Genomic DNA, 11,113 nt, shown 5'->3' with positions numbered 1-11,113 from the left:
AAGAGTTGCAATATAACTTTCAGGAACCAAGTATTCAAAGCCGCTAGTGTAGTTATGTTAGGACACAGAAATAATCCACAACATCTAGAATCAGGACATACTCTGGCCTCTGTCCTTCCTCTAGAAAACCCAGCTGTTCCATTTTACAAATAGGATGAATCCTCTCTTTCACAACACTACCATTGCTAGAGAGGGTGCAGAAAATGTTTACAAGGATGTTGCCAGAAATGAAAGGTTTATTTTGCAGGAGGCTGAATATGTTGTGACTGTTTTTGAATTAAGGTTTATAGAATTAAGAGGATCATAGATAAGGTGTATAATCGCTGTCATTTTCCTAGGCAGGGGAGTTCAAAAATAGGTGAGGGGGAAAGATTTACAGGGGACACAAGGGACAGCATTTTCACACAGAGGGTTGTGGGTATACAGAACAAAGTACCAGAAGAAGTGAAAGAGATGAGTACAATTACAAAGTTTAAAAGGTATCCAGACAGGCACATGTGTAGGGATGTGCTCCAATAAGACTTGATCTGGTAGACAGCTTGTCAGCATAGATAGGATGGGCGAAAATGTCCATGATATTGACACAATTTTCCCCAGTAGTTGGTACTACAAAACATCACCTGAACAGCTATTAATCCTCCTTTAATTACCAACTCTACACAACTCCCGGCATCATCCTACCCTATGTAACTGAAGCACAATCTCCTTACTTACTGTATTCATTTCCCTTCACAATAAACAACACTTTTAACTTACCCTCTTCATTCTAAAAGATGCAATCAAATCCACAGATTCTCTGCTTCTTAGCCTCACCATTTAGTAAATCTCCTCCAGCTTTCACTTGTCCAGCTAGCTTGTTTCCCCTATCCTCTCCTCTGCCTGGGTCCATCTGCCAACTATTCCCTCTCCACATGTCTCCACCAATCTCCTACCAGCCTCTGAAACACCACTGCTATCTGGTCCAATCTGCCCATCATCTGATCCTCACCTCATTCCACCTATTATGTAGCAGTCTCCATCTCATTCCTCTGCATACTGCCACACTGGCAGATTTTCCTCCTTCTCAGCTTTTCCAATCCAAAACCTTGACTTGCTGCTTCTGCCTCCACAAATTGCAGTGTAGACCGGTGAAAGGCTTGCAATCAGACAGCTATAGGGGAATTTTACTCTGGCTGAGCTTTTAACAATAGCATCTTTTTCCATTTCATTCACTGCCAAGACAAAAGATGGCTTTGGAACAAAGGAATGCCATAAATCATTTGATAATATCTTAAGCCTACACAAAGATCAGAGTGAGTATGTTGGTCTAACAGTGAAACATCAGCAAGGCTCATTAAAGTGATCAGTATGAGACACCTTTGATTTGAGCAGATAGATTAAGATCAGACATCATAAAGAAATATACAGTAGTTCTGCTTAAGATAAATAACCAGTAGCTTTCCTGTCTATGTTTGGAAAATTAAATATTTTGGATGTATAATATGTTGGGATATTTAACAGGACAGTGTTCCACTCTATATAACCATTGTGGAGAACTGAATAATCCCTTAGGAATATTACCACACAAGCTGGATATTTGATATCAAATCAGCCAGGGGGTTAAATTATTTTATAAATGCATCATTGTTAAAAGTAGAAATGTGACAGAAACCGCCAACCACCACACACATAGCCAACTTTTTGTAGACAGACATCACACAAATGTGAGAACTAATTGGAGCTCGAGAAGCATGAAGAAATGTGAACAGACTGAGACCCCAATCTTTCAAATGGGATTTTCATTGTTTGAAATGTGTCATAGCTTGCAGCCATGAACAGAATATGCAAAACCACTATGTGGAACATTTTGCCTACACTTGTTAGAATCATTGGGCCTAATTATATACAATCAATCTGCATTATTTCATACTGAGAGTACCATCATATCCATAGGCCAGATAGCTTACATTTGAACCAAACAAAAATATAAAAGCTATACAAGGAAACGTTTGAACAATGTTTTAGCAAAGACAACGAGAAGCAACTCGCTAGGTGTACAGGATGATAATATGCATAGATACAGCAGACAGCCAGCACCTTTCTCCCCCCACCCCCCCGTGCAAAAATGGCTAAAACAAAAGGGAATAATCTTAAAGCTATTGAAGTATTGGGCTATGTCAGAGGTAGATTCCCCCCCCCCCCCACCCCCCGACAGAATGTCTACTGCCAGGGGTGGTGGCAGAGACGGACAGATACATTAGGGACATTTAAGAGTCCAGATAGGCACATGGATGAAATTTTTAAAATGGAGTGTTATTTGGGAGGAAAGGGTTAGATTGATTTTGGAGTAGGTTAAAAGGTCGGCACATCGTGGGCTGAAGGTCTTGTACCAGGCTATACTGTTCGATGATCCATGTTCTATAAACCTTAGAATGTCCATAATTCAACCTCAACCCATTTTACCTTACAAATTGATACCGAGAGTTCGATTTGAAAATTTCATGTACCTGATTAGAATGGGCCATTTGAGGACTTGCCTAGCTGGATACTGACAAATTGCCATCTCTGATTGGAGAATCAGATGCAAGGGGTATTAGCTTCATTAAAAGAAAGCAACTATTTAGGACTGAAATAACCTCTGGAACTCTTTATTGTCTTGGGATTAGAGGAGGAAAATAGACAGGGTAGAAGATCAGCCAAGATGTTATTCAACAGCATAGTCCAATCAACGGGGCAAGCGGTCTACTCTTGCTCTAATGCCCAATATCCGTTTTGAGGAAGCAACCTATATGCCTAGAAGTGGCCCTATTCTCTAAATGTCAGCATACCTCAGGAAGAGTCGGCCATTTTCAAACTTTAATATATTCTCCGATTCATTCTTCTATATAAATTCTCTCCTGAATACAATAGAACACTCGCTGTTTTATTTCACAGAGAAGTAAAGCACGTGTTTCAATTGACACAACCGATCTTTGTGTAACAGTACAAAGTAATGAATCAATAGATGACCCATCACAGACTAAAAAAAACAGATGATACGTCTTCTTGCATTGGAGGATTACCAGACCAGGGACGAACCATCTGTGGTGAACTATATATACCTGTCTGGACACGCCCCTCTGCTGACTGCTCCTGTGGCTCCTCCCACAGATCCCTGTATAAAGACGATTGAGGCCTGAGCCCGGCCTCTCTGTCTCCAGGTTGTAGTATGGTGGTCAACCACTGCTTGTTGCTTCTTCCAGTTAATAAAAGCCGATATCTCGCCTTTACTTCTCAGAGTGAGTTATTGATGGTGCATCACCATCATGCACCTCCATGTCTCCCAATGATCCGTTGGGATCAGTACCTGAAGATGATGCCTTTAAGAGTGAATCCAAGGAAAGCATCCAGCCCAGACGGAGTACCCAGCTGAATACTGAAGACCTGTGCCAACCAACCGGCTGGTGTATCCGCAGGCATCTTCAACCTCTCCCTCTGGCAGTGAGAGATATCCACCTCCTGCAAGTGGACTTCAATCATACTGGTACCCAAGAAGAGTGTGGTAACCTGTGTAAATGACTATCGCCCAGTGGCACTTACATCCAGTGATGAAGCATTTTGAGAGGCTGCTGTTGAAGCTTATCGGCCCCTGTCTGAATGACAACTTGGAGCCACTCCAAATCACTACCAAAGCAACAGGTCTACAGCAGATACTATCTCATCGGCTCTTCACACAACCTTGGAACATCTGGACAGCAAAGATGCATATATCAGGATGCTCTTTATTGATTACAGCTCAGCATTTAAACCATCATCCCCTCAAAACTAATCAGTGAACTCCAAGACGTGGCCTCTATACCCCCTTTTGTAATTGGGTCCTGGATTTCCTCACTTGTAGATTTCAATCAGTTTGGATTGACAAAAACATCTCCTCCACAATCGCCATCAGCACAGGAGCATCGCAAGGATGTGTACAGCCACCTGCTCTACTTGCTTTACACCCAAGTGCAGCTCCAACACCACATACAAGTTTGCTGATGACACCACTGTTGTGGGTTGTATCAAAGGGGGTGATGAATCAGCATACAGGAGGGAGACTGAAAACCTGGCTAAGTGGTGTAATAACAAACTCTCACTCAATGTCAATAAGACCAAGGAACTGATTATAGACTTCCAAAGAGGGAAAACAGACGTCCATGAGCTAGTAATCATTAGAGCATCAGAGGTGGAGAGGTCCAGTAAATTTAAATTCCTGGGTATCATTATCTCAGAGAACCTGTCCTAGACCCATCATATAAATATTATTGCGAAGAAAGCACAACAGTGCCTCTACTTCCTCAGGAGTCTGCAGAGATTCAGCTTGTCATCAAAAACCTTGACAAACTTCTATAGATGCGTGGTGGAAAGTGTGCTGACTGGCTGCATTACAGCCTGGAATGGGAACACCTTTGAGCAGAAAATCCTACAAAAGATAGTGGATTCGGCCCAGTACATCACAGGTAAAAACCCTCCCAACCACTGAGCACATCTACATGAACGGTTGCCGTAGAAAAGCAGCATCTATCATCAAAGCTCCTCACCACCCAGGCCATGCCCTTTACTTGCTGAAGCCATCAGGTAGAAGGGTCAAGTGCCTCAGGACTTGAATCACCGGGATCAAGAAGAGTTACTACCCCTCAGCCATCAGGCTCTTGAACAAAAAAGGGGATAATTACACTCATTTAAGTGTCCCGCTTGGTGGCACAATAATATCAGCACTGGACTCCAGAGCCAAGGTTCCCGAGTTCAAATCCAAGTTCGGGTTGAGCGTCAAGCTAGCAACTTGTCTTCATGAAAACAAGAATAGCTTGCTACAGAAACACTGTCATGACGGTGCCCTGATAACTCCACTGCCGAGTTAAGGGCTATTCTTCTTCTTCTACACTTATTTAAGGACTTTGTTACTTTATTTATATTTGTTTACAGTTCCTGATGTTTACAGTTACTGTTCTCTAGATTTGCTAAGTGCCTGCAGAAAAAGGCATTCTGATAATGAAGTTAACTTTGGTTGGTATAAACATAATTGCTGGAGATTTCTATTGTCTGACTAGCATGCTGACTACAACAGATCAATACTTTGACCATTAATACAACTTTAATTCACACCAATCTTGTGCTAAAGTTATAAATAATCAACATAAATCTGGAAGACATTCTCAGTGATGATAGAGAACTGACTTTGGTTGCAAGAAGTAAACACATAAAAGAGTGTTGATGACAGACTTCCTTCATCTCCCTCATTTCATTAACTTCAATGGAACTGATGTGTCAAAAGCCAATCAACAACCGAAATGAGAATCAAACTCAGATCACTGAGTTGAAAATTCAACACTCTATCACAGGGTTGAGAGTGAACTCTATTGCAGAAACCATGAAGCAGACAGGGGTTTATGTACAGATTCAAAAGTAAGTTTTACTTTTTTTTAGCCAAGATGGAGTAAAAAACAGACAAGGACAAAAACGACCAGTCCAACTCAAAAATGCGGTAGTCCAATCACAAATCTGTAATCCAAGATCTTGATGGACAAATAAGATCCAAAGATGGCAGACAGAAAGTAGACATCAAAAAACCACAGAAAGGACAATTTTTTTTAATTACCAGAGGCTCTTGCTACTTACATAATCACACTATAGAAAGCAAGGTTTTGGGAACATGTGCGGTCAATGATCAAGAGCATCCAATCAGTTCTGAAAAAAACCTTAGGGAACTGTGTCTACCCCTACTAGAAACATAGAAACTAGGTGCAGGAGTAGGCCATTCAGCCCTTCCAGCCTGCACCGCCATTCAGTATGATCATGGCTGATCATCCAACTCAGAACCCTGTACCTGCTTTCTCTCCATACCCCCTGATCCCTTTAGCCACAAGGGCCATATCTAACTTCCTCTTAAATATAGTCAATGAACTGGCCTCAACTGTTTCCTGTGGCAGAGAATTCCACAGATTCACCACTCTCTGTGTGAAGAAGTTTTTCCTCATCTCGGTCCTAAAAGGCTTCCCCTTTATCCTTAAACTGTGACCCCTCCTTCTGGACTTCCCCAACATCGGAAACAATCTTCCTGCATCTAGCCTGTCCAATCCCTTTAGAATTTTATACGTTTCAATAAGATCCCCCCTCAATCTTCTAAATTCCAGTGAGTATAAGCCTAGTCGATCCAGTCTTTCTTCATATGAAAGTCCTGCCAACCCAGGAATCAATCTGGTCAACCCTGGAATAGACTGGAGTCCTAACAGATACTATTGCAAGAGCTCTATGTCTGCGATCAATCTTCAAATGTCTTCCTGTCATTTTCTGTCTTCTCTCTCAAAGTCCATGACAGAGTTCTTTCTAGCCACTTTCTTATTCATCTTGCAGTCTCATGTTTGGCTGGTGCCCATGAGACATGATTTTACCAACAACATGTAGATTAATGCTCATTTTGGAAATGCAACCTGACCTTTTATCTTTTTCTCTTCTCTGTGCAGTCAATTTATTTTTATCTGCCCAACATGCTCTTGGTATGTGTCCTACTTTTTTGTATTTTCTGCCTTTAAACTTGCATTTGTTTGGTGTAGGGGTACCACAATGGTAATACAATTTGTTCAGCCAGGTGGGTTTCTGTTTAGACAACGCAATTTTGTTCAAGTTCACTTTCATTCCTGACTGCAACTCCATTGCATCTCTGTGGTTTCCATTGAAACAGCGATTTCCACTGCTTTTTTTAAATATAAGTTGTGCTTATAGGAACCATTTTTGAATGCTTTCTTTTAAGATTCCACAAACTAAATGATCTCTCATTAAGCTCATTACCAAACTGACAATACTCTGCTTCTTTTTGATTCCACTTATGAAACCTAAAGCATCCTGCAATCAACAGTGGCTTCAGTTCTAAATGTTCCTGCAACAGTTTTACACTATCTGCAAAGCTCATTTCTGCTGGTTTGGTTGGAGCAGTCAAACTTTGAAGCAAACAGTGCACTTGGCAAAATAGGCACTCACTTCTCACTGGCCGTTTCATTTGCTTCAAAACACTGTTCCAATAGCTCCATGAACCAGTTGCTCATTGTGTAATCAAACTTCTCAATCTTCCCAATTTAACCAGCCATTTCTGAGTTTTCAAATGTTTATTATCAACCAGTACTCACTCATTATGAACCTGAATTTTTCTGTTTACGGCTCTTTTTTAAACTCGACGATTCTGCACATGCTGGCCTATATCTTTTTAATTTGTTCGTTCCTCACACATTTTTTTTTAGTTTGACCATCTCACTGCATTTTAAAAGGTCGGTGGCTGTATCAGGTTCATTTTAAATATACCTTGTTGCCATGTTATATTTAGTAACTTTAAAACATCAAACTAATTCAAAGAAAGTCTCAGGAGTGTGGGAATGTAATTATAATTTGAGTTTACTTTAGGCAGGGCGCATTATCACGTGGTAGTGTGATGACGTATACAATTCACATATTTGTACATATAACCCGTAAGGAATTATTTAAAGATCAAGAATGTATAATCAACCTATACATACACACACACATACTTACACACATACACAAAAACATTTATATACACACAAAATTACGCAAATATAACTGAAATACATAACATGTAGTGCAGGAAAACAGCTTACGTGCAAGGGTCATGATAGGGTAAACTGGGAGATCAAGAGTTCATCTTTAGCAGAGTCTGATAACACCAGGACAAGTCGGGTGGTTCATTCTCTCGGGCTTTACCATCTTCTGCCCTTTGGAAGAGCTGAGAAGAGAATGATCTTGATGGGGGGGGGGGGGGTAGGGTGTCCATGATTATGTTGGAAGCACAGGAGAACTCAAATAAAATTTGCAAACTTTGTCATCCATAAACTAAACCTTGAATTTTAATCATTTAAAATGAGATAGTGTGGACTACCTGGCCTATGTATTGGGATGAATTAGGCAGATGGGAATCATTACTAGTACTGGAACGAATCAGACAATAGATCATCATGTTCCATTTCTGTTTTCCCTCATCTCCATGGCAACGGTTGTGCTACTGTTGCATTACATGCTTTAAGGCTTCATGCTCTTCCAGTGATAAGGGAGGAAAGAAGCAGTTGAAGAAGTTTCATGCAGCTCCTCTTGGATTCCTCACAGATCCCACTTTCAATCATGATTCTAAGTTTAAACCACCACTTCTCGCCAATTTCACAATTATTACAGGGCGCCCGATCTCCACATGCAACACATTCTTCACACATCAAAAAAGCATGAAATCCAATTTCTAAGCACACTTCAATTTCATTCTCTTTAGAATATAACTCATTTGTTACCATATTAATCTGGTTAAACTCTTCCACGAAATGCAATATGTTTAATTGAGATTGATTCAGATTGTTAATCAATTAGAACCAAATTACAAACAGTCACTGCTTTCAGAATGAATCCCAATAATTATAATGATTCAAGATAGTGAATGGATTAGTGACTCATCTTAGACGGATATTCTAGTCAAATCTGAAATTCAGGCTAATCCTTCAATTCTTTTGTAACCTGTCTGGTTGTTTTATCATTTGTTCATTTGAATTTTACAGCATGACTAATTTCAAAATAAACATATTAATCAAGTGATATTCAAATTACTTGCTGATTATGTTATCAATGAAAGCGGTTAGTTATTGGCAGTGTATTGAGAGACTGGTGTGATGGGTGATGCCAGCTATTAAAACACTGTTATTTACAGTACATACCTTCTATTATAACCTTCTGAAATTCACAGCCATTACCATAAGACATAGGAGCAGAATTAAGTCATTTGGCCCATTGAGTCTGCTCCACCATTTCATCACAGCTGATCCTTTCCTCCCCCTCCTCAACCTCACTCCCCAGCCTAATCCCCATAAACATTGATGGTATGGCCTATTAAGGACTATCAAACTCTGCCTTGAATACGCTTAACGACCTGGCCTCCACAGCTGCCTGTGGTAATAAATTCCACAAATTCACCAGCCTCTGGCTAAAACAATTTCTCTGCATCTTTGTTTTAAAGGATGCCCCTCTGTCTTGAAGTTGTGCTCTCTTGTCCTAGACTCCTCCACCATCATTTCCACACCTACCATGTCTAGGCCTTTCAACATTTGGAAGCTTTCAATGAGGTCGCCCCTCAATCTTACTGGTATGATTAGAGCATTGGCTGATTGGCAGCGAGTGGGAATAAAAGGATCCTTTTCTGGTTGGCTGCCAGTGACTAGTGATGTTTTGCAGATGTCGGTGTTGGGACTGCTTCTTTTTATGCTGTATATCAATAATTGAGACAATGGAATAGATGACTTTGTTGCCGGGTTTGTGGATGATATGAAGATTGGTGGAGGGGCAGGTAGTGTTGAGGAAACAGGTAGACTGCCGAAGGACTTAGACAGATTAGGAGAATGGGAAGAAAGTGGAAAATGAAATATAATGTTGAAAGTGAATGGTCATTGATGTTGGTAGTAGAAATCAATGTGCAGACTATTTTCTAAATGAGGAGAAAATCCAAAAATCTGAGATGCAAAGAGACTTGGGAGTCGTTGTGCAAAACAAACTAAAGGTTAACTTGCAGGTAGAGCCGGTGGTGAGGAAGGTAAATGCAATGTTGGCATTCATTTCAAGAGGTCTAGAATATAAGAGCAGGGATGTGATGCTGAGGCTTTATAAGGCTCTGGTGAGGCCTCACCTTGAGTATTGTGAACAGTTTTGGGCTCCTTATCTAAGAAAAAATATGCTGGCATTGGAGAGGGTTCAGAGGAGGTTCACAGGGATGATCCAGGAATGAAAGGGTTATCACATGAGGAATTACTACAGCACATAGAAGCATAGCACTCAATCTGTGAATTGTATGAACCTCAAAAAAAAACACCTGCAATGCTCTTTCTCTGTACAGTCAATGACAGGACAAAAAGAGAATTGACTACAGGAAAAAAATAGTGGCAGAATGGTGGTTGTCATTTGCTGGTTGGGCCAGAATGACGTATTTCAATATCAAAAGAAAACATGGCTATTGCAACTTATTAATAGGAAGCACTGACCTCAAAGCAGCTATGTTGGGGAACCCCACTGGTGCCGTTCTGTTAATCATGCTACTGAATTTGCTTTGTTTGCAGCCCTCACAAACAGCAGCCTACTGACCTGCAATGCTACTTCAATGCAGTTTCTAGGTCAAAAAGCAAGTTGTCAAACATACCCAAAAGCACCATTCAACTTTATTTAGGAACTTATTTTCTCAGGGATAGCCTTTTACCTTTCAGATCCATTCAAACTGGAATTCAGTTGCCATTTATGTGCCCATTCTGCAGATTTTTTAAAGCCTCTTGTCTTTTGTTGCCAATCTCTTCAGTACTAATTATAGCTCTCAATGTGTTGCCATCTTGATAATTGTAGTTCTGATTCTCGATTCTAAGTCATTAGTGCAAACTGTGAGCATCAGTGATCTCATTGATCTGCACTGAGCACCACTCACAAATGAATGACAGAACCATCTCAGGGATGAATAGCCTACTTCTACCTAATACACCAAACTATGCAGCCAAATCTGAAAAAAAATGTTCCTAAAATAGAAAGCAAGTTGGAAGAGAACAAATTATTGACCAACCACAATCCATAAAGGTGTTTATAGCTAACATTTTAAACAATAGCTGACAGGCAGGAAAGTAGATAAGTTAAGGAATACAAATTGGAACTTTAAATTATAAAGGACAACTTGTAACACAACATCGCTGTTACAGATTCTGAATGAAATTATTAGAACTCTATTAACCAACCTCTTACATAAGTGCCCTTGGGCTCCATATCTGCCATTAGTATCATTATGGTTAAAACAAAAGGTTTTAGGTGTCGAACAGGAAGGAAATTCATTCATTTGTAAATGAACTGAGGTAAGGAAAACAGAAACAGTTCAATGATTGTTCATTAATTTTTAAAAGCGATAGCCTTTCTTCCGTTATATGAAATGCTGCTTCAGAAAACATTCCAAGCCAGGTTCATGAACTTTCATAATAGCCGAAGTTAAGGGAGAGAGCATAATGAGCGTGAGATAAAAATACAGCAAGTTTTCTAGAGTAGGAGAACAAAAAGGTATTGACGCCTGTCCCATTAAAATCCTCAGAATATATGCTTCATTTACTCA

This window comes from Hemitrygon akajei, chromosome 1, assembly GCF_048418815.1.
Source record: "Hemitrygon akajei chromosome 1, sHemAka1.3, whole genome shotgun sequence".
NCBI classification, from domain to species: domain Eukaryota; kingdom Metazoa; phylum Chordata; class Chondrichthyes; order Myliobatiformes; family Dasyatidae; genus Hemitrygon; species Hemitrygon akajei.
This window is presented reverse-complemented; position numbering follows the sequence as displayed.